The sequence below is a fragment of the Pleurodeles waltl genome, chromosome 3_1, assembly GCF_031143425.1.
Source record: "Pleurodeles waltl isolate 20211129_DDA chromosome 3_1, aPleWal1.hap1.20221129, whole genome shotgun sequence".
Lineage (NCBI taxonomy): Eukaryota > Metazoa > Chordata > Amphibia > Caudata > Salamandridae > Pleurodeles > Pleurodeles waltl.
The window spans coordinates 4910134-4932913 of NC_090440.1; the positions used below are offsets into that span (position 1 = coordinate 4910134).

At 50.2% G+C, this 22780-nt stretch overlaps 1 protein-coding gene across 2 annotated transcripts in view; it reads left to right on the plus strand.

Moving 5' to 3' along the window:
• The first annotated feature begins 328 nt into the window (after positions 1–328).
• C1QTNF4 (C1q and TNF related 4) overlaps positions 329–22780 on the plus strand; it is a 94341-nt gene continuing 71889 nt past the window's right edge. The window contains exon 1 of one of the 2 annotated variants that reach the window (XM_069221606.1): positions 329–680. The gene's annotated coding sequence lies outside the window, so the exon portion shown is untranslated. The remainder of the gene's footprint in view (positions 681–22780) is intronic. The other variant, XM_069221608.1, reaches the window with a different exon arrangement.

The window sequence follows — 22780 nt, forward strand, 5'->3', positions numbered from 1 at the left end:
GGAGGGCTGGAGACAGGCTGGTAGTGGAGGGGAGGGGGAGGGATCTCTGCTTGGGGGAGGGTTGGAGACAGGCTGGTGGTGGAGGGGAGGGATCTCTGCTTGAGGGAGGGCTGGAGACAGGCTGGTGGTGGAGGGGTGGGGGGAGGGATCTCTGGTGAAGGAGGGCTGAAGTCAGGCTGGTGGTGGAGGGGGTGGAGGGATCTCTGGTGAAGGAGGGCTGGAGACAGGCTGGTGGTGGAGGGAGGGATCTCTGCTGATAGTGGAGGGGGCGGAGGGAGGGATCTCTGCTTGTGGTGGTGGAGGGGAGGGTATAAGCTCTGGTGGAGGGAGGGCTGGAGACAGGCTGGTGGTGGAGGGGTGGGGGGAGGGATCTCTGGTGAAGGAGGGCTGAAGTCAGGCTGGTGGTGGAGGGGGTGGAGGGATCTCTGGTGAAGGAGGGCTGGAGACAGGCTGGTGGTGGAGGGAGGGATCTCTGCTGATAGTGGAGGGGGCGGAGGGAGGGATCTCTGCTTGTGGTGGTGGAGGGGAGGGGGTAAGCTCTGGTGAAGGAGGGCTGGAGACAGGCTGCTGGTGGTGGGGCGGAGGGAGGGATCTCTGCTGATAGTGGAGGGAGGGTCCTCACTGCCGCAGATCCCGCAGTCCTTCATCCCGTCTCGTACCCCAGGAGGAGGAAGGCTCAGGTAAGAGATCCGCATTTTTACAATAAATAACACCACTGACCTCAGCCGGGGGTCTTGGGGGGGGGGGGGGGGTGCCTGCCCCCCGAGGGGCAGCCGGCGGGGCGATGTGGGGGGCACAGATGTATTACTCGCCCTTTACTTGTCACATCATCAGCCCCCGCAGAGGTGGGGGTTATTGAGGCTGTTTTGGCGGAGAGGCTCTGGATATGAGATGTCGGAGTACACAGGAGTGTGAGGGCAGTGTGAGCATGTGTGTATGTGTCAGCGTGTGCATGTGAGGACAGTGTGTGCATGTGAGGACATTGTGTGCATGTGTGTATCTGTCAGCGTGTGCATGTGAGGACAGTGTGTGCATGTGAGGACAGTGTGTGCATGTGTGTATCTGTCAGCGTGTGCATGCATGTGTGTGCATGTGTGTATCTGTTAGCGTGTGCAGGTGGGACAGGGTGTGCACGTGAGGACAGTGTGTGCATGTGTGCATCTGTCAGCATGTGCATGTGTGCATCTGTCAGCGTGTGCATGTGAGGACAGTGTGTGCATGTGAGGACAGTGTGTGCATGTGTGTATCTGTCAGCGTGTGCATGTGAGGACAGTGTATGCATGTGAGGACATTGTGTGCATGTGAGGACAGTGTGTGCATGTGTGTATCTGTCAGCGTGTGCAGGTGGGACAGGGTGTGCATGTGAGGACAGGGTGTGCATGTATGCATCTGTCAGGGTGTGTATGTGAGGACAGTGTGTGCATGTGAGGACATTGTGTGCATGTGAGGACAGTGTGTGCATGTGTGTATCTGTCAGCGTGTGCATGTGAGGACAGTGTGTGCATGTGAGGTCAGCGTGTGCATGTGAGGACATTGTGTGCATGTGGGTATCTGTCAGTGTGTGCATGTGAGGACAGTGTGTGCATGTGAGGGCAGCGTGTGCATGTGAGGACAGTGTGTGCATGTGAGGACAGTGTGAGCATGTGTGTATGTGTCAGCGTGTGCATGTGAGGACAGTGTGTGCATGTGAGGACAGTGTGAGCATGTGTGTATGTGTCAGCGTGTGCATGTGAGGACAGTGTGTGCATGTGAGGACAGTGTGAGCATGTGTGTATGTGTCAGCATGTGCATGTGAGGATAGTCTGTGCATGTGAGGACAGTGAGAGCATGTGTGTATGTGTCAGCGTGTGCAGGTGGGACAGGGTGTGCACGTGAGGACAGTGTGTGCATGTGTGCATCTGTCAGCGTGTGCATGTGTGCATCGTGTGCATGTGAGGACAGTATGTGCATGTGAGGACAGTGTGTGCCTGTGAGGACATTGTGTGCATGTGTGTATCTGTCAGCGTGTGCATGTGTGTATCTGTCAGCGTGTGCATGTGAGGACAGTGTGTGCATGTGAGGACAGTGTGTGCATGTGTGTATCTGTCAGCGTGTGCAGGTGGGACAGGGTGTGCACGTGAGGACAGTGTGTGCATGTGTGCATCTGTCAGCGTGTGCATGTGTGCATCGTGTGCATGTGAGGACAGTATGTGCATGTGAGGACAGTGTGTGCATGTGTGTATCTGTCAGCGTGTGCATGTGAGGACAGTATGGGCATGTGAGGACAGTGTGTGCATGTGAGGACAGTGTGTGCATGTGTGTATCTGTCAGCGTGTGGATGTGAGGGCAGCGTGTGCATGTGAGGACAGTGTGTGCATGTGAGGACATTGTGTGCATGTGTGTATCTGTCAGCGTGTGCATGCGAGGACAGTGTGTGCATGTGAGGGCAGCGTGTGCATGTGAGGACAGTGTGTGCATGTGAGGACAGTGTGTGCATGTGTGTATGTGTCAGTGTGTGCATGTGAGGACAGTGTGTGCATGTGAGGACAGTGTGAGCATGTGTGCATGTGAGGACAGTGTGTGCATGTGAGGACAGTGTGTGCATGTGAGGACAGTGTGCGTATGTGTGTATCTGTCAGCGTGTGCATGTGAGGGCAGGGTGTGCAGGTGGGACAGGGTGTGCAGGTGTGGGCTGAGTGTGCAGGTGACAGCGGTGTGTGCAGATGAGGGCAGGGTGCGCATGGGAGGGAAGTATGTGTGTATGTGAGGGCAGTGTGTGCATGTGAGGGCAGCATGTGAGGGCAGGGTCTGTGTATGTGAGGCCAGAGTGTGCATGTTGGGACAGGGTGCTCATGGGCGGGCAGGGGGTGTGTACGTGAGGACAGTGTGTGCATGTCAGGGAAGAGGGTAGAGGTGAGGGCAGGGTGTGCAGGTGAGGGCAGTGTGTGCAGGGGAGGGCAGTGTGTGCAAATGACAGCAGTGTGTGCAGATGAGGGCAGGGTATGCATTTGGGACAGTATGTGTGCATGTGGGGGCAGGGTGTGCATGTCAGGACAGAGGGTGCAGGTGAGATCAGGGTATGCATTTGGGGCAGTGTGTGTGTATGTGAGGGCAGTGTGTGCATGTCAGGACAGAGGGTGCAGGTGAGATCAGGGTATGCATTTGGGGCAGTGTTTGTATGTGGGGGCAATGTGTGCATGGGAGGGCAGCATGTGAGTACAGGGTGTGCATGCGGGGGCAGCATGTGAGGGCAGGATGTGTGTATGTGGGCACAAGGTGCACATGTGGGGGCAGGGTGTGCATGTTACGGCAGTGTGTGCATGTGGGGGCACCATGTGAGGGCAGTGTGTGTATGTGGGGCAAGGGGTGCATGTGGGGCCAGGTGGGTGCATGTGAGGGCAGCATGTGAGGGCAGGGTGTGGTGTATGCGGGGGCAGGATGCGCACGTGGGGGCAGGGTGCGCATGTGGGGCCGGGTGTGTGCATGTGAGGGCAGCATGTGAGGGCAGGGTGTGTATGTGAGGGCAGTGTGTGCATGTCGGGGCAGCATGTGAGGGCAGGGTGTGTGTATGTGGGACAGGGTGAGCATGTGGGGGCATGGTGGGTGCATGTGAGGGCAGGGTGTGCATGTGAGGGCAGCATGTGAGGGCAGGGTCTGTGTATGTGAGGCCAGAGTGTGCATGTGGGGACAGGGTGCGCATGGGCGGGCAGGGGGTGTGTACGTGAGGATATTGTGTGCATGTCAGGGAAGAGGGTAGAGGTGAGGGCAGGGTGTGCAGGTGAGGGCAGTGTGTGCAGGTGGGGGCAGTGTGTGCAGGTGACAGTGGTGTGTGCAGATGAGGGCAGGGTATGCATTTGGGACAGTGTGTGTGTATGTGGGGGCAGGGTGTGCATGTGGGGGCAGGGTGTGTGTACGAGAGGGCAGTGTGTGCATGTGAGGGCAGGGTGTGCAGGTGAGGGCAGGGTGTGCTTGTGAGGGCAGGGTGTGTGTACGAGAGGGCAGCGTGTGCATGTGAGGGCATGGTGTGTGTACGAGAGGGCAGCGTGTGCTTGTGAGGGCAGGGTGTGTGTACGAGAGGGCAGCGTGTGCATATGAGGGCAGGGTGTGTGTACGAGAGGGCAGCGTGTGCTTGTGAGGGCAGGGTGTGCATGTGAGGGCAGGGTGTGTATGCGGGGGCAGCATGTGAGGGCAGGGTGTGCAGGTGAGGGCAGCATGTGCTTGTGAGGGCAGGGTGTGAGGGGTCTTCTGTAGGCTTCTTCTCTAGTGTCTTAGTTTGTCCAGTTGTGTTTTCATTCTTTCCATGTTGCCACTTTTCCATGTGGTGTTTGTGGTGTGGTAAGCCCTGGATGTGGTCTTTTAGGGTCTCGGTTTGTCCATGTGGTGTTTGTGGTGTGGTTAGCCCTGGATGTGGTCTTTATTGGTCTCGGTTTGTCCATGTGGTGTTTGTGGTGTGGTAAGCCCTGGATGTGGTCTTTTAGGGTCTCGGTTTGTCCAGTGTGGTGTTTGTGGTGTGGTTAGCCCTGGATGTGGTCTTTGTTGGTCTTGGTTTGTCCATGTGGTGTTTGTGGTGTGGTTAGCCCTGGATGTGGTCTTTGTTGGTCTTGGTTTGTCCATGTGGTGTTTGTGGTGTGGTAAGCCCTGGATGTGGTCTTTATTGGTCTCGGTTTGTCCAAGTGGTGTTTGTGGTGTGGTAAGCCCTGGATGTGGTCTTTTAGGGTCTCGGTTTGTCCAGTGTGGTGTTTGTGGTGTGGTAAGCCCTGGATGTGGTCTTTATTGGTCTCGGTTTGTCCAGTGTGGTGTTTGTGGTGTGGTTAGCCCTGGATGTGGTCTTTGTTGGTCTTGGTTTGTCCATGTGGTGTTTGTGGTGTGGTAAGCCCTGGATGTGGTCTTTATTGGTCTCGGTTTGTCCATGTGGTGTTTGTGGTGTGGTAAGCCCTGGATGTGGTCTTTGTTGGTCTTGGTTTGTCCATGTGGTGTTTGTGGTGTGGTAAGCCCTGGATGTGCTCTTTATTGGTCTCGGTTTGTCCAGTGTGGTGAGCATCCACTTGTAGGAAGTGTGTTTGTCCCGAGGTCACATGTTTATTGGGGCTGTTTGAAGATGGAAGTTGAGTTTGTGCTAGTCCAGTTGTCTCCATTGCCTGTAGAGTGTTGGGTGTTGTTGTTTTCTGCTGTTGATGGGTGTTGGGATCTAACAGTGAAGATGTTGTGGTCGCTCCGACTTTTGGGGGAGTTGTCTGTAACTGTGGCGGGTCCTAAGGATGTAAACATGACATCAACAGTGTGGCCAGCAGTGATTAAGCCGGACACGGTTTGTTGGAGGCATAAAGGTTAGTTATGATGTGGTTGTGGTTAGATTCTTCTTGTCAAACCATATTTTGAGGTCTGTGGTCCACGAGTCCGGGTCACTGCCGCAAGTCAGACATCTTTAAAGTTTGCGTTGCTGGGCGGAGCTCTATCTATAACAAAGAAGATGGAAACGTTTATTAGAGTGGAGGGGCACCCTATCCTCCAGGATTCACAGCCCTCCATGCCACGTCTTTCAATTTATGTTATTTTAGTGAATTGTTTTTTAGGGGTGACATCAGGGCCTCCTCAGATCTTGCCACTAGCTAACATTCTCGCAGGATGTTTTCATAGTTTGGGAGGAGGACAGGGGCATGGGAGACTTTGTTGTGGTGGGCTGTGGGTAGTTGGGTTACAGAATGAGGTGGCTGTGGGAGGAAGCTTGTTTTGGAAGAGAATTCAGTAGTTTGATGAGTGTGTGGGGAAGTGCTTTTTGTGGAGGTCAGTCTGGGGTCACTGAAGGCCAGATTTATCAAGGTTTTGCATCACCATCGCACAAGGGCAACACAAAACCTAAGTGAGATGTCTCAAGCCATGCAAGGCCACCTTGTATGGCCCTGCATAACTTGATAAATCGAGAGTCCTCGAGTATGCGATTCACACTGCTTTGTGTTACTCTGTGGCAGGGAGGCGTTCCATGGGTGGAGTCTGAGTGTTCCCTCACATCCACCAATGAATAATGGCGAATTTCCAGCAAGGCCGGACTGGCCATACCAGGCATCTAGCATTTCCCCGGTAGGCTGGAGAGTGGGGGTGCTTTTATTGCTGGGGGCTGGTTTTGAAACTTCTCAGCAGTTTTTAAAGCCCTGCAGAGTTCCTTGTATATCCAACATTTTTCAGGCAACAATAAAAGTGCCAAAATAACTCTGGTAATTAATGTACCTGCTGGAGGCAGATGGAGTTTTGTCTAGTTGCCGTTTTGATTCATCTAAAGAAGCGCAGAGGGTTAATGTACCTGCTGCAAAGAACCAGCACCATGCAGATCACAGAACAGTATTTTATGTGCACAGCTCAGTGGGTTCCTGCTTTTGTCACAGAGATCCTGTTGTTACTGTGCAGTTAATGTTACAATCATAATCTAGCCCAGTGAGCTAAGAACCGTCATCAAAGAGCTGCATGGCGCAGGTTAGAAAATTATGTTTTTTCAGTCTTTGAATATCCTAAATTTGCTAAAAAGGGTTTGTTTATGTAACAATGGGAAACTTACTGTGATTTACTCCTGTTTTCCTGGTCGCTAGGGTGGGTTGTGGTACTTACCTTTGGGCTTTCCTCGTACTCCCAGCTCCCCTCTACACACTACACTTGCGTAGGTGGGGGACCGACTTTTGCATTCCACTTTCTTAGTATATGGTTTGTGTTCCCCAGGCCCATTTCTTCCTATTGTGAATTTCACTAATTGCACTGTTTTCTAACTGTTTTTATGCCTATTTCTGCATACTAATGTATATAATTTGTGTATTACTGACCTCCTAAGGGAGTATAGTCTCTATGTTATTTTTGGTATTTGTGTCACCAAAATAAAGTACCTTTATTTTTGTAACACTGAGTGTTTTCTTTCATGTGTGTTAGTACTGTGTGACTACAGTGGTATTGCATGAGCTTTGTATGTCTCCTAGATAAGCCTTGGCTGCTCATCTACAGCTACCCCTAGAGTGTCTGGCTTCTAAACACTGCCTACACTACAATAACAGGGGATACCTGGACCTGGTATAAGGTGTAGGTACCATAGGTACCCACCACACACCAGTCCAGCCTCCTGCATTGGTGGAAGCGGTGGGATAAGTATTTGCAATTGCCTTATCACTCTGTCACCAGGTGCTTTCCACAGGAAAGACTATTCCATAGCTATAGATATACATAGTGCCTAATGCAGGAAACTAGTCTCTAAAGTTTAGGTAAGCTGGGGTATAGGCATAGCATAGTTAGGTAGGTTAGGCCTAACACACACCATGTTTACAGCTGGACCTAGCTCTGAGGTCATGGACTCTCCTTATGAGGGCCTGATCTTCAAGGAATTGAAGGGGTTGTGTGCAGAGAGGAAGTTAGACATGTGAAGGAACCCTAACAAGAGTCTGCTCTTGGGCCTTCTCCTCCAGTATGACCAGGATCAGGCTGGTGAACAGGAGGAGGGGTGAAGAAGTAGACCCTAACCCCACTGAGGTAGAGAATGACATTCTAGGCCCAGGGGATGGTTCCTCAAAGGATCTTGCAGTCCCTAGCAGACCGACTAGTGTAGCTGGTAGTGGGAGGGGAAGTCACAGAGGTAGCGCTCCCTTTACACCCAGAGGATAGGTAGAAAGGGTCACAAAGACTACGGAAAGATCCACCTCTACCCACTCTCATGTCACTTCAGTGTCTGAGGGGTCACACTGCACAACTTCAGGGGATGTCTCTATAGACAGAGAGCTCATGAAACTGAGACTGTAGTAGACCAGGCTGAGGAAGCAGCAGCAACAGCTAGCCCTAGATAGGGAGGCCTTGGCAGTGGAGAGGGAGACACAGGGGTTGGGTTTAGCACCCCATAGTGGCAGCAGTAGCTCAGGTTTCAGAGATTACAGGTTTCAGAGGACTCCTTGGGTTCCAGAAACTTGCACAAAAGTGTTCCCCCATACAAGGTGGGGGGATGATATTTACTAGTGGTTTGCTGCACTTGAGAGGGCCTGTAAAGTTCAGAGGGTCCCTCAAAGGTAGTGGGCTGCTATTCTCTGGTTGTCCTTCTCTGACAAGGGGAGGTATAGACATCCTACTGTCAGAGAGGAGGATGCAGACAATTAGAATATTCTGAAAACTGCACCTTTAGATGGTTTTAGTCTAACAGCTGATGAATATAGAATTAAGTTCAGAGAGACCAGAAAAGAGACCTCGCAGGATTGGGTTGACTTTGTGGACTGTTCTGTTAAAGTTTTAGAAGGCTGGTTGTATGGCAGCAAAGTGTCTGACTATGAGGGCTTGTATAATCTGAGAGAGCATATATTGAGTAACTGTATGTCTGACTTGTTGCATCTGTATCTTGTGGACTCAGATCTGACCTCTCCCCAAGAACTGGGAAAGAAGGCAGACAAATGGGTCAGAACAAGAGTGAGCAGGAAAGCTCTTACAGGGGGTGAGAAGGAAAAGAAGAAGGATGGTAAGTCACATGACAAAGGTGGGGACAAAGAAAAGAAAGAGTCTTCATCAGGCCCACAAACTTCCTCTGGGGGTGGGACTAAATCCTGTTAACACAACAATCAGAATAAAAGGCCTTGGTGCTATATTCGTAGAAACAAAGGCCGTGGGGCAGGCGACAGCTCCTGTCCTAAGAAAAGCACCAAACCTCCCACCACTACTACAACTAGTACCTCTAGCAATAGCTGTGGTGGTGGAAAGACTAATACTACCACTAGTCAATCCAAGGGTGTAGCAGGGTCCTCTCTGGGGAGTGTAGTGGGGGTTTGTTTAGTCATGGAAACCACTGAGTGTGTTTTAGTCTGTGATGGTGGCATTGACCTTGCCACCCTTGTTGCTTGTCCCCTTAATATAGATAAGTACAAGCAACAACCCCTAATAAATGGTGTTTAGGTTGAGGCCTACAGGGACACAGGTGCCAGTGTCACCAGGGTGACTGAAAGACTTGTGGCCTCTGAGCAACACCTACTTAGTCATCAGTACCAAGTGACTGACACCCATAACAATACTGTGAGCCACCCCATGGCAGTTGTTGATCTCAGCTGGGTGGGGGGTGTACTGGTCCTAAGAAAGTTGTTGTGTCCACAGACCTACCTGTAGAGTATCTACTAGGGAACGACTTGGAGACTTCAGCTTGAGGTGAAGTGGAGTTGGAGGCTCATGCAACCATGCTGGCACTCCTAGGCATATCTTTGCTTTAATAGGGGCTCAGGCCAAGAAGCAAAGAGAACAGGGTAACTTAAATCCTGAAAATATGGACCAAGAGCTTCCCAAAAGCAGGGCTAGGAAGGGTAAGAAATGATTCCCTATCCTTCCCTCCACTGATGATTCCCTCTTTGAGGAGGAGGAATCTACTCCTTGGACAGAACCGACACCTCAAGAACTTCAAGCTGACAATGCTGAACTCTTAGGTGCAGGGGGGGCTGCCAGGGAGGAGTTAAGTGTGGCTCAGCAAACCTGCCCCACACTAGAGGGTTTGAGACAGCAAGCTGTCAAAGAACAAGCAGGGGATGTCAGTGGCACCCACAGAGTGAATTGGGAGAACAACCTCCTGTATTCAGAGCCTAGGGAACCCAAACCTAGTGCCACTAGAAGATTGGGCATCCCTCTGCAATACAGAGAGTTTTTGTTGACCTTAGCCCATGACATTCCCCTTGCTGGTCACCTGGGGCAAAGCAAAACCTGGGACAGACTGGTCCCTCACTTTCACTGGCCCCATATGTCAGAAGACAGAAAGGAGTTTTGGCGCTCCTGTGTCACCTGTCAAGCCAGTGGCAAGACAGGTGGTACCCCAAAGTCCCCCTTAATCCCACTGCCAGTGGTTAGGGTACCCTATGAAAGGGTAGGGGTGGACATTGTTGGTCCCCTAGACCCTCCCACAGCTTCTGGAAACATGTTTATACTGGTGGTGGTGGACCATGCCGCCAGGTATCCAGAGGCCATACCTCTTAGGACCACTACAGCTCCTGCAGTGGCCAAAGCCCTCCTGGGAATCTTTTCTAGGGTGGGTTTCCCAAAAGAGGTTGAATCAGACAGAGGTAGCAACTTTATGTCTGCATACCTGAAAGCAATGTGGAAAGAGAGTGGTGTAACCTACAAGTTCACCAAACCTTACCATCACCAAACAAATGGGTTGGTTGAGCATTTTAACAAAAAAAACTCAAAGGTATTATAATGGGGGTCTCTGAAAAACTCAGGAGGAGATGGGAGGTACCCCTAAAAAGGAGTGGGCCATAGCCCCTCTGAACTCCTCTTTGGTCACCCTGTTAGGGGTCCACTTGCACTTGTGAAGGAGGGTTGGGAAAAACCCTTAAAGCACCCTAGACAAGATATACTGGATTATGTACTTGGACTCAGATCAAGGATGGCTGAGTACATGAAGAAGGCCACTAAGAACCTTCAGGCAAGCCAAGAATTGCAAAAGCAATGGGATGACCAGAAGGTTGCCCTGACTGTGTACCAACCAGGACAGAAAGTGTGGGTCCTGGAGCCTGTGGCACCAAGAGCACTCCAAGACAAATTGAGTAGACCACACATCATCGTGGAAAAGAAGGGTGAGATCACTTATTTAGTAGACCTAGGCACTCCAAGAACTCCTCTCAGAGTACTTCATGTGAACCGCCTAAAGCCCTACTATGATAAGGCTGACTTAACCCTTCTCATGGCCACTGATGAGGGACAGGAACATGAGTCACCCTCTCCCTGACCTCTTTTCAAATTCTGCAGCTGATGGCTCAGTTGAGGGGGTAGTCTTAGCAGATTGCCTTTCTCAGTCTCAAAAGGAAGACTGCAGAAAAATCCTGGGACAGTTCTCAGAACTGTTTTCCCTTACACCTGGTCAAACCTCATGGTGTGAACACAACATTGATACAGGGGACTGTCTTCCTGTCAAGAGTAAAGTCTACAGGCAACCTGTCCATGTAAGGGACTGCATCAAAGCAGAGGTGCAAAACATCCTTGACCTGGGAGTTATTGAACACTCAGATAGCCCCGGGTTAGCCCAGTGGTACTAGTCCCAAAGCCACACTCTCAAAATGGCAAATGAGAGAGATGAGATTTTGTGTTGACTATAGAGGACTCAATACAGTAACCAAAACAGATTCTCATCCTATACCCAGGGCAGATGAGCTCACTGATACACTGGCATCTGCCAAGTATCTTAGCACTTTTGACCTAACTGCAGGGTATTGGCAGATTAGATTGGCAGAAGATGCTAAACCCAAGACTGCATTTTCTACCATTGGAAGGCACTACCAATTCACAATAATGCCCTTTGGTTTGAAGAATGCACCTGCCACTTTTCAAAGGTTGGTGAACACAGTCCTCCAAGGTCTGGAAGCCTTTAGTGCAGCATAGCTAGATGATATAGCTGTCTTTAGCTCCACCTCGGATGATCACCTGGTCCACCTTTGGAAGGTTTTGGAGGCTCTGCAGAAGGCAGGCCTCACTATCAAGGCTTCAAAGTGCCAGATAGGGCAGGGGAAGGTGGTTTATCTGGGCCACCTGGTAGGTGGAGAACAGATTGCACCACTACAGGGGAAGCTCCAAACCATTTTGGATTGGACTCCCCTACAACTCAAACCCAGGTGAGAGCCTTAGTAGGTCTCACTGGGTATTACAGGAGGTTCATTAAGCACTATGGCTCCATTGTTGCCCCTCTTAATGACCTCACCTCCAGGAAAATGCCTAAGAAGGTATTATGGACAGGCAGCTGTCAGAAACCTTTTGAGGAACTCAAACAGGCCATGTGCATTGCACCTGTTCTAAAGAGCCCAAACTACTCCATGAAGTTCATAGTTCAGACTGATACTTCAGAGGTAGGGTTTGGGGCAGTTCTCTCACAACTTAAAACTGAGGGCCAGGATCAACCTGTTGCTTTTATCAGCAGGAGGTTGACCCCTAGAGAAAAGCGTTGTTCTGCCATAGAGGGGGAGGCCTTTGCTGTGGTCTGGGCCCTGAAGAAGTTGAGACCATACGTCTTTGATCCTCACTTCATTGTTTAGACAGACCACAAACCTCTCTTATGGCTTAAACAGATGAAATGAGAAAACCCCAAATTGTTGAGGCGGTCCATTTTCCTAGAGGGTATGGACTTTACAGTGGAACATAGACCTGGGAGTACCACTCCAATGCAGATGGACTCTCCAGATATTTCCACTTAGACAAGGAAGACTCATCTGGGCAAGGTTAACCTTCTTGTCCCTCGTTTGGGGGGCTTCTGTAGGAAAGTACCCTCTTTCTTGGCATGGTTTCCCCCTTTTTCAGCCTGATGTCAGTGTGTTTGACAGTGTTCACTGGGATCCTGCTAACCAGGACCCCAGTGATTATGCTCATTCTCCCAAAACTCTGTATTTCACCCACAATTGGCACACTGGGGCCCCATTGTAAGTCCCTAGTATATGGTGCCTGTAAGGAAATGCCTCCTTGGCATGGTTACCCCCTAACTTTTTGCCTTTGCTGATGCTAAGTTATGATTTGAAAGTGTGCTGGGACCCTGCTAACCAGGTCCCAGCACCAGTGTTCTTTCCCTAAACTGTACCTTTGTATCCACAATTGGCACAACCCTGGCACTCAGGTAAGTCCCTTGTAACTGGTACCCCTGGTACCAAAGGCCTTGATGCCAGGGAAGGTCTCTAAGGGCTGCAGCATGTCTTATGCCACCCTAGGGACCCCTCGCTCAGCACATGCACACTGCTTCACAGTTTGTGTGTGCTGGTGGGGAGAAAATGACTAAGTCGACATGGAACTCCCCTTAGAGTGCCATGCCAACCTCACACTGCCTGTGGCATAGGTAAGTCACCCCTCTAGCAGGCCTTACAGCCCTAAGGCAGGGTGCACTATACCGCAGGTGAGGGCATATGTGCATGAGCCCTGTGCCCCTACAGTGTCTAAGCAAAACCTTAGACATTGTAAGTGCACGGTAGCCATAAGGGTATATGGTCTGGGAGTTTGTCAAACACGAACTCCACAGTTCCATAATGGCTACACTGAAAACTGGGAAGTTTGGTATCAAACTTCTCAGCACAATAAATGCACACTGATGCCAGTGTGCAATTTATTGTAACATACACCCAGAGAGCATCTTAGAGATGCCCCCTGAATACCTACCCGACTTCTAGTGTAGGCTGACCAGTTTCTGCGAGCCTGCCACACACCAGACATGTTGCTGGCCACATGGGGAGAGTGCCTTTGTCACTCTGTGGCCAGGAACAAAGCCTGTACTGGGTGGAGGTGCTTCTCACCTCCCCCTACAGGAACTGTAACACCTGGCGGTGAGCCTCAAAGTCTCATCCCTTTTGTTACAGCACCCAGCCCAGCTAGTGGAGATGTTCGCCCCTCTGGCCACACCCCCCACTTTTGGCGGCAAGGCTGGAGGAGATAATGAGAAAAACAAGGAGGAGTCACCCACCAGTCAGGACAGCCCCTAAGGTGTTCTGAGCTGAGGTGACCCCTGCCTTGAGAAATCATCCATCTTGAGTTTGGAGGATTACCCCAATAGGATTAGGGATGTGCCCCCCTCTCCTCAGGGAGGAGGCACAAAGAGGATGTAGCCACCCTCAAGGACAGTAGCCATTGGCTACTGCCCTCCCAGACCTAAACACACCCCTAAATTCAGTATTTAGGGGCTCCCCAGATCCCAGGAAATCAGATTCCTGCAACCTGAAGAAAGAAGAAGGACTGCTGACCTACAAACCTGCAGAGAAGGAGGAAGACAACAACTGCTTTGGCCCCAGCCCTACCGGCCTGTCTCCAACTTCGAAAACCTGCTCCAGGGACGCATCCGACAGGGACCAGTGACCTTTGAAGCCTCAAAGGACTGTCCTGGACTACAGGACCAAAAAACTTGCATGAGCAGCGGCCCTGTTCAAAACCAGCTACTTCTTTGCAACAAAGAAGCAACTTCCAAGGACTTCACGTTTCCCGCCGGAAGCGTGAGACTCTACACTCTGCACCTAATGCCCCCGCCTCGACCTGAAGAAAACCAACACCACAGGGAGGACTCCCCAGTGACTGCGAGCCCGTGAGTAACCAGAGAAGACCCCCCTGAGCACTCACAGCGACGCCTGCAGAGAGAATCCAGAGGCTCCCCCTGACTGCGACTGCCTGTAACAAGGGACCCGACGCCTGGAACCAACACTTCACCCGCAGCCCCCAGGACCTGAAGGAACCGAACTTCGATGAAGGAGTGACCCCCAGGCGACCCTCTGCCTTGCCCAGGTGGTGGCTGTCCCGAGAAGCCCCCCTGTGCCTGCCTGCACCGCTAGAGTGACCCCGGGTCCCTCCATTAAAACCTATACAAAACACAACGCCTGCTATGGACACTGCACCCGGCCGCCCCTGTGCCGCTGAGGGTGTGTTTTGTGTGCCTACTTGTGTCCCCCCAGTGCTCTACAAAACCCCCCTGGTCTGCCCCCTGAAGACGCAGGTACTTACCTACTGGCAGACTGGAACCGGAGCACCCCTGTTCTCCATAGGCGACTATGTGTTTTGGGTACCTCTTTGACCTCTGCACCTGACTGGCCCTGAGCTGCTGGTGTGGTAACTTTGGGGTTGCCTTGAACCCCCAACTGTGTGCTGCCTATGCCCCAGAACTGAGACTTGTAAGTGTTTTACTTACCTCCTAATCTAACATTTACTTACCTTACCCAGGAACTGTTGATGTTTGCGCTGTGTCCACTTTGAAAATAGCTTATTGCCATTTTTACAAAGACTGTACATGATATTGTTTTCATTCAAAGTTCCTAAAGTATCTAAGTGAAGTACCTTACATTTAAAGTGTTTAATGTAAATCTTAAACTTGTGGTTCTTAAAATAAACTAAGAAAATATATTTTTCAATATAAAAACCTTTCGGCCTGGAGTAAGTCTTTGAGTGTGTGTTCCTCATTTATTGCCTGTGTGTCTACAACAAATGCTTAACACTACTCCTTGGATAAGCCTACTGCTCGACCACACTACCACAAATAGAGCATTAGAATTATCTACTTTTGCCACTATCTTACCTCTAAGGGGAACCCTTGGACTCTGTGCACACTATTTCTTACTTTGAAATAGTATATACAGAGCCAACTTCCTACATTGGTGGATCAGCGGTGGGGTCTATGACTTTGCATTTGCTGGACTACTCAGCCAATACCTGATCACACAACTAAATTTCAAAAATTGTCATTAGAAACTGATTTTTTAAATTTGAGCTATTTTTCTAAATTTTTAAAAGTCCTGCTAGGGCCTTGTGTAAGTCCCTGTTAGCATTTCTTTTAGAGTTTAAAAGTTTTGAAAAAGTTTGGGTTAAGTTCTAGAAATAGTTTTAGATTCTTAAAAAGTATCCCAACTTTTAGAAAAATAATGTCTAGCACAGAAGAGATGGTGGAGGAACTCAACCTCACCCCTTACCTGCATCTAGGGATGTCAGAGTTAAAGACTCTCTGTAACATAAAAAATATAAAAACTGGATCAAACCCTACCAAAGTACAGCTCCAGGAGCTTTTGGCAGAGTTTGCAAGAGACCAGCCCTCTGAAGATAACCTTGTAGAGGGGGAAAATAGTGACCTGGAGGATAATTCCCTCCTGTCCTAATTAGGGAGGCCAGGGTCCCTCAAACCCTGACTCCACACGTGATAGTCAGAGATGCTGGTTCTCCCACAGGGGAGTCCAGTAACTCTGGAAGCATTGAGGGCAGCCTCAATGAAGATGACCTCCTATTAGCCTGGATGGCCAGAAGATTGGCTTTGGAGAGACAGCTCCTAGCCATAGAGAGGGAAAGACAAGAGATAGGTTTAGCTCCCATCAATGGTGGCAGCAAATTAAATAGGGTCAGAGAAAATACTGAAATGCTAAAAATCCCCAAAGGGATTGTAACAAAATATGAAGATGGTGATGACATCACCAAATAGTTTACAGCTTTTGAGAGGGCTTCTGCAACCAGAAAAGTAAACAGATCTCACTGGGAGCTCTCCTTTGAGAAATGTTCACTGAAAAGTGTAGGGATAGAGTCCTCACACTCTCTGGAAAAGATGCAGAATCCTATGACCTCATGAAGGCTACCCCGATTGAGGGCTTTGGATTCTCAACTGAGGAGTACAGGATTAGGTTCAGGGGGGCTCAAACATCCTCGAGCCAGACCTGGGTTGATTTTGTTGACTTCTCAGTTAAAACACTGGATGGTTGGATTCAAGGCAGTGGTGTAAATGATTATGAAGGGCTGTATAATTTGTTAATGAAGGAACACCTTTTAAGTAATTGTTTCAATGATAAACTGTATCAGCATCTGGTAGACCTAGGTCGAATTTCTCCCCAAGAATTGGAAAAGAAGGCAGACCACTGGGTCAAGACAAGGGTGACCAAGACTTCCACAGGGGCTGACCAAAAGAAAGGGGTCACAAAGCCTCCCCAGGGGAAGAGTGTTGAGACATCCAAGGGAAAAAGAAAAGAGTCTTCTACAGGCCCCCAAAAACCTGCACAGGAGGGTGGGTCCAAAGCCTCTTCACAATCCTCATTTGGGTACAAGGGTAAAAACTTTTATCCCAAAAAGGGCTGGTGTCGCATCTGTACTCAGCATGGACACCAAACTGGAGACAAGGCCTGTCCCAAGAAAGGTTCCACTTCAACTACTACTCCAGTTAGCACTGGAATAGCCAGTCTCCAGGTGGATCAACAGTGTGCCCAGAGCAAATCAGGGTACACACTGAAGCTACATTAGTCTCTGAGGGTGGGGTGGACTTAGCCACACTAGCTGCCTGGCCGCCTAACATGCAAAAATACAGGCAGCAGCTCTTTATTAATGGAACTAGAGTAGAGGCCCTGAGGGATACAGGTGCCAGTGTCACTATGGTGACAGACAAGCTGGCTTTCCCAGAACAATACCTGACTGGACAAACTTATCCAGTCACCAATGCTGACAATCAGACTAAAGTACATCCCATGGCTATTGTAACTTTAGAATGGGGAGGGGTCACTGGCCTGAAACAGGTGGTAGTCTCTTATGCTATAAGAATGTCTGCTTGGAAATTATCAAAACCCATGCAGCCATGCTGGGTATCCCTGAACTGGTGTGTGTGTGAAAACTAGGGCACAGTGCAGAGCTCGGGGTGAAAAAGAGGTGTTGGAGTCTGGAATAATGGCCCAACCCTCCAAGAGAAAAGGAAAGAAGACTGTGGAACCAGCTTCAGCACAGAAAAAGAAACAGAACCTCTCTTCTCAGGAAGAAAGTTCTATCCCCTGAGGGAACTGAGCCTATGGAGTTAGAAGCTTACCAGGTTGAGCTCTTGGGCCCAGGGGGATCCTCAAGGGAACAGCTGTGCAAGGGGCAAGAAACTTGTCCCTCTCTTGAAGGCATAAGGCAGCAAGCTGCTGAACAAGAAAAAATGAATTGTCAGTGGAACACAGAGGGTCTATTTGGAAGATGGACTCCTTTACACTGAGGCAAGAGATCCCAAACCTGGTGCCACTAGGAGAGTGGTAGTGCCTCTGGAGTTTAGAGAGTTCATTCTGACCTTAGCCCATGACATTCCCTTTGCTGGGCATTTGGGACAAACCAAGACATGGGAGAGGTTAGTCAACCATTTCTATTGGCCCAATATGTCCCAGAAGGTAAAGGAGTTTTGTGCCTCCTGTGCCACCTGTCAAACCAGTGGTAAGACAGGTGGCCATTCAAAGGCCCCCCTCATTCCACTTCTAGTTGTGGGAGTCCCATTTGAAAAAGTGGGAATGGATATAGTGGGTCCACTTGAACCTCCCAGGCATCAGGGAATCAGTATATCCTAGTAGTAGTGGATCATGCTACTAGGTACCCTGAGGCAATTCCCCTTAGGTCCACTACTGCCCCTGAAGTAGCCAAAGCACTCATTGGTATTTTTACCAGAGTGGGATTTCCTAAGGAGGTGGTTTCTGACAAAGGTACCAACTTCATGTCAGCTTACCTGAAACACATGTGGAATTAGTGTGGGGTGACTTGCAAATTCACCACATCATACCATCCACAAACCAATGGTCTTGTTGAGAGATTTAACAAGACATTGAAGGGCATGATCATGGGGCTCCCTGAAAAACTCAAAAGGAGATGGGATGTCCTCTTGCCATGCCTGCTTTTCGCCTACAGAGAGGTGCCTCAGAAGGGAGTAGGGTTTTCCCCCTTTGAACTTCTGTTTGGCCATCCTGTTAGGGCACCACTAGCTCTTGTGAAAGAAGGCTGGGAGAGACCTCTTCATGAGCCTAAACAAGATATAGTGGACTATGTACTAGGCCTACGTTCAAGGATGGCAGAGTGCATGGAAAAGGCAAGTAAAAACCTTGAGGCCAGCCAACAACTCCAGAAGATGTGGTATGACCAAAAGGCTGCTATGGTTGAGTTTCAGCCAGGGCAGAAAGTCTGGGTTCTGGAGCCTGTGGCTCACAGGGCACTTCAGGACAGATTGAGTGGCCCTTACCCAGTGCTATAGAAGAAGAGTCAGGTCACCTACCTGGTGGACCTAGTGTAGGAGGCTGGCCTGGCTTGTAGTGGGTACCAAGGGGTACTTACACTCTGTACCAGGTCCACTTATCCCTTATTCGTGTAGAAGAGGTGTTTCTAGCAGCTTAGGCTGAACTAGGAGACATGCAAAGCTCCTACTATACCACTGGTGTCATATGCACAATATCATAAGAAAACACAATACACAGATATACTAAAAATAAAGGTACTTTATTTTTATGACAATATGCCAAAAGTATCTCAGTGAGTACCCTCAGTATGAGGATGCCAAATATACACAAGATATATGTACACAATACCAAAAATATGCAGTAATAACAAAAGGAAGTAATGCAAGCAATGTAAAGTTACAGTAGATTGCAATAGGAGCACATAGGTATAGGGGCAACACAAAGCATATACTCCAAAAGTGGAATGCGAACCACGAATTGGCCCCAAACCTATGTGATCTTGTAGAGGGTCGCTGGGACTGTAAGAAAACAGTGAGGGTTAGAAAAATAGCCCACCCCAAGACCCTGAAAAGTAGGTGTAAAGTGCACCTGTATTCCCCAGAGAGCACAGAAGTCGTGATAGGGGATTTCTGCAAGGAAGGCCAACACCAGCAATGCAACCAAAGTGGATTTCCGGACGAGAGTACCTGTGGAACAAGGGGACCAAGTCCAAGAGTCGTGACAAAGTAGAGATTGGGCAGATGCCCAGGAAATGCCTGCTGAGGGTGCAAAGAAGCTGCCACCGGATGGTAGAAGCTGTGGATTCTGCAAGAACGAAGAGGGCTAGAAACTTCCCCTTTTGAGGATGGATGTCCCACGTCGTGAAGAAGCTTGCAGAGGTGTTCCCACGTGGAAAGACCGCAAACAAGCCTTGCTAGCTGCAAGGGTCGCGGTTAGGGTTTTTGGATGCTGCTGTGGCCCAGGAGGGACCAGGATGTCGCCACTTGGATGAGGAGACAGAGGGGGCGCCCAGCAAGTCAGGGAGCCCTCACAGAAGCAGGCAGCGCCTGCAGAAGTGCCGGAACAGGCACTACAAAGAGGAGTGATCCGGAGCTCACCCGAAGACACAAAAGGGAGTCCCACGATGCCCGAGGACAACTCAGGAGGTTGTGCACTGCAGGTTAGAGTATCGGGGACCCAGGCTTGGCTGTGCACGAAGGAAATCCTGGAAGAATGCACAGGAGCCGGAGCAGCTGCAAATCACGCGGTACCCAGCAATGCAGTCTAGCGTGGGGAGGCAAGGACTTACCTCCACCAAACTTGGACTGAAGAGTCACTGGACTGTGGGAGTCACTTGGACAGAGTTGCTGAGTTCCAGGGACCACGCTCGTCATGCTGAGAGGGGACCCAGAGGACCGGTGATGCAGTCTTTTGTTGCCTGCGGTTGCAGGGGGAAGATTCCGTCGACCCACGGGAGATTTCTTCAGAGCTCCTAGTGCAGAGAGGAGGCAGGCTACCCCCAGAGCATGCACCACCAGGAAAACAGTCGAGAAGGTGGCAGGATCAGCGATACAAGGTTGCAGTAGTCGTCTTTGCTACTTTGTTGTGGTTTTGCAGGCGTCCTGAGCAGTCAGCGGTCGATCCTTTGGCAGAAGGTGAAGAGAGAGATGCAGAGGAACTCTGATGAGCTCTTGCATTTGTTATCTAAAGAATTCCCCAAAGCAGAGACCCTAAATAGCCAGAAAAGGAGGTATGGCTACCTAGGAAGGAGGATAGGCTAGCAACACAGGTAAGAGCCTATCAGGAGGAGTCTCTGACGTCACTTGCTGGCACTGGCCACTCAGGGCAGTCCAGTGTGCCAGCAGCACCTCTGTTTCCAAGATGGCAGAGGTCTGGAGCACACTGGAGGAGCTCTGGGCACCTCCCCTGGGAGGTGCAGGTCAGGTGAGTGGTCACTTCCCTTTCCTTTGTCCAGTTTCGCGCCAGAGCAGGGCTGGGGGATCCCGGAACCGGTGTAGACTGGCTTATGCAGAGATGGGCACCATCTGTGCACATCAAAGCATTTCCAGATGCTGGGGGAGGCTACTCCTCCCCAGCCCTGACACCTTTTTCCAAAGGGAGAGGGTGTAACACCCACTCTCTGAGGAAGTCCTTTGTTCTGCTTTCCTGGGCCAAGCCTGGCTGGACCCCAGGATGGCAGAAACCTGTCTGAGGGGTTGGCAGCAGCAGCAGTAATACCCCGGGAAAGGTAGTTTGGCAGTACCCGGGTCTGTGCTAGAGACTCGGGGATCATGGAATTGTCTCCCCAATTCCAGAATGGAATTGGGGTGACAATTCCATGATCTTAGACATGTTACATGACCATGTTCGGAGTTACCATTGTGACGCTGTACATAGGTAGTGACCTATGTCCAGTGCACGTGTGTAATGGTGTCCCCGCACTCACAAAGTCCGGGGAATTTGCCCTGAACGATGTGGGGGCACCTTGGCTAGTGCCAGGGTGCCCACACACTAAGTAACTTAGCACCCAACCTTTACCAGGTAAAGGTTAGACATATAGGTGACTTATAAGTTACTTAAGTGCAGTGGTAAATGGCTGTGAAATAACGTGGACGTTATTTCACTCAGGCTGCAGTGGCAGGCCTGTGTAAGAATTGCCAGAGCTCCCTATGGGTGGCAAAAGAAATGCTGCAGCCCATAGGGATCTCCTGGAACCCCAATACCCTGGGTACCTCAGTACCATATACTAGGGAATTATAAGGGTGTTCCAGTATGCCAATGTGAATTGGTGAAATTGGTCACTAGCCTGTTAGTGACAATTTGGAAAGCAGAGAGAGCATAACCACTGAGGTTCTAGTTAGCAGAGCCTCAGTGAGACAGTTAGTCATCACACAGGGAACACATACAGGGCACACTTATGAGCACTGGGGCCCTGGCTGGCAGGGTCCCAGTGACACATACACTAAAACAACATATATACAGTGAAATATGGGGGTAACATGCCAGGCAAGATGGTACTTTCCTACACCTAGGCACTAGCAGGACCCCCAAGAGGGTGACCCCCCTCACAGAACTTACCTCCAAGAAAATGCCCAAGAAAGTTAACTGGACCTTGGACTGTCAAAAGGCCTTTGACACCCTGAAAGAAGCAATGTGCTCAGCACCAGTTCTAAAAGCTCCAGATTACTCTAAGCAATTCATTGTGCAGACAGATGCCTCTGAACATGGGATAGGAGCAGTCCTGTCCCAGACAAATGATGATGGCCTTGACCAGCCTGTTGCTTTTATTAGCAGGAGGTTACTCCCCAGGGAGCAGTGTTGGAGTGCCATTGAGAGGGAGGCCTTTGCTGTGGTCTGGTCCGTGAAGAAGTTGAGACCATACCTTTTTGGTACTCACTTCATAGTTCAAACTGACCACAGACCTCTCAGATGGCTCATGCAAATTAAAGGAGAAAACCCTAAACTGTTGAGGTGGTCCATATCCCTACAGGGAATGGACTTTGTAGTGGAACACAGACCTGGGACTGCCCATTCCAGTGCTGATGGCCTTTCTAGGTTCTTCCACTTAGAAAATGAAGACTCTCTTGGGAAAGGTTAGTCTCATCCTCTTTCGTTTGGGGGGGTTGTGTAAGTAAATGCTTCCTTGGCATGGTTACCCCCTAACATTTTGCCTTTGCTGATGCTAAGTTAGGATTTGAAAGTTTGCTGGGACCCTGCTAACCAGGCCCCAGCACCAGTGTTCTTTCCCTAAACTGTACCTTTGTCTCCACAATTGGCACAACCCTGGCACCCAGGTAAGTCCCTTGTAACTGGTACCCCTGGTACCAAGGACCCTGATGCCAGGGAAGGTCTCTAAGGGATGCAGCATGTCTTATGCCACCATAGGGACCCATCACTCAGCACGTGCATACTTCTTCACAGCTTGTGTGTGCTGGTGGGGAGAAAATGATTAAGTCGACATGGCACTTCCTTCAGAGTGCCATGCCAACCTCACACTGCCTATGGCATAGGTAAGCCACCCCTCTAGCAGGCCCTACAGCCCTAAGACAGGGTGCACTATACCACAGGTGAGGGCATATGTGCATGAGCCCTTTGCCCCTACAGTGTCTAGGCAAAACCTTAGACATTGTAAGTGCAGGGTAGCCATAAGAGTATATTGTGTGGGAGTTTGTCAAACACAAACTCCACAGTTCCATAATGGCTACACTGAAAACTGGGAAGTCTGGTATCAAACCTCTCAGCACAATAATTGCACACTGATGCCAGTGTGCAATTTATTGTAACATACACCCAGAGGGCATCTTAGGGATACCCCCTGAATACCTACCCGACTTCTAGTGTAGGCTGACCAGTTCTGCCACCCTGCCAAACACCAGACATGTTGCTGGCCACAT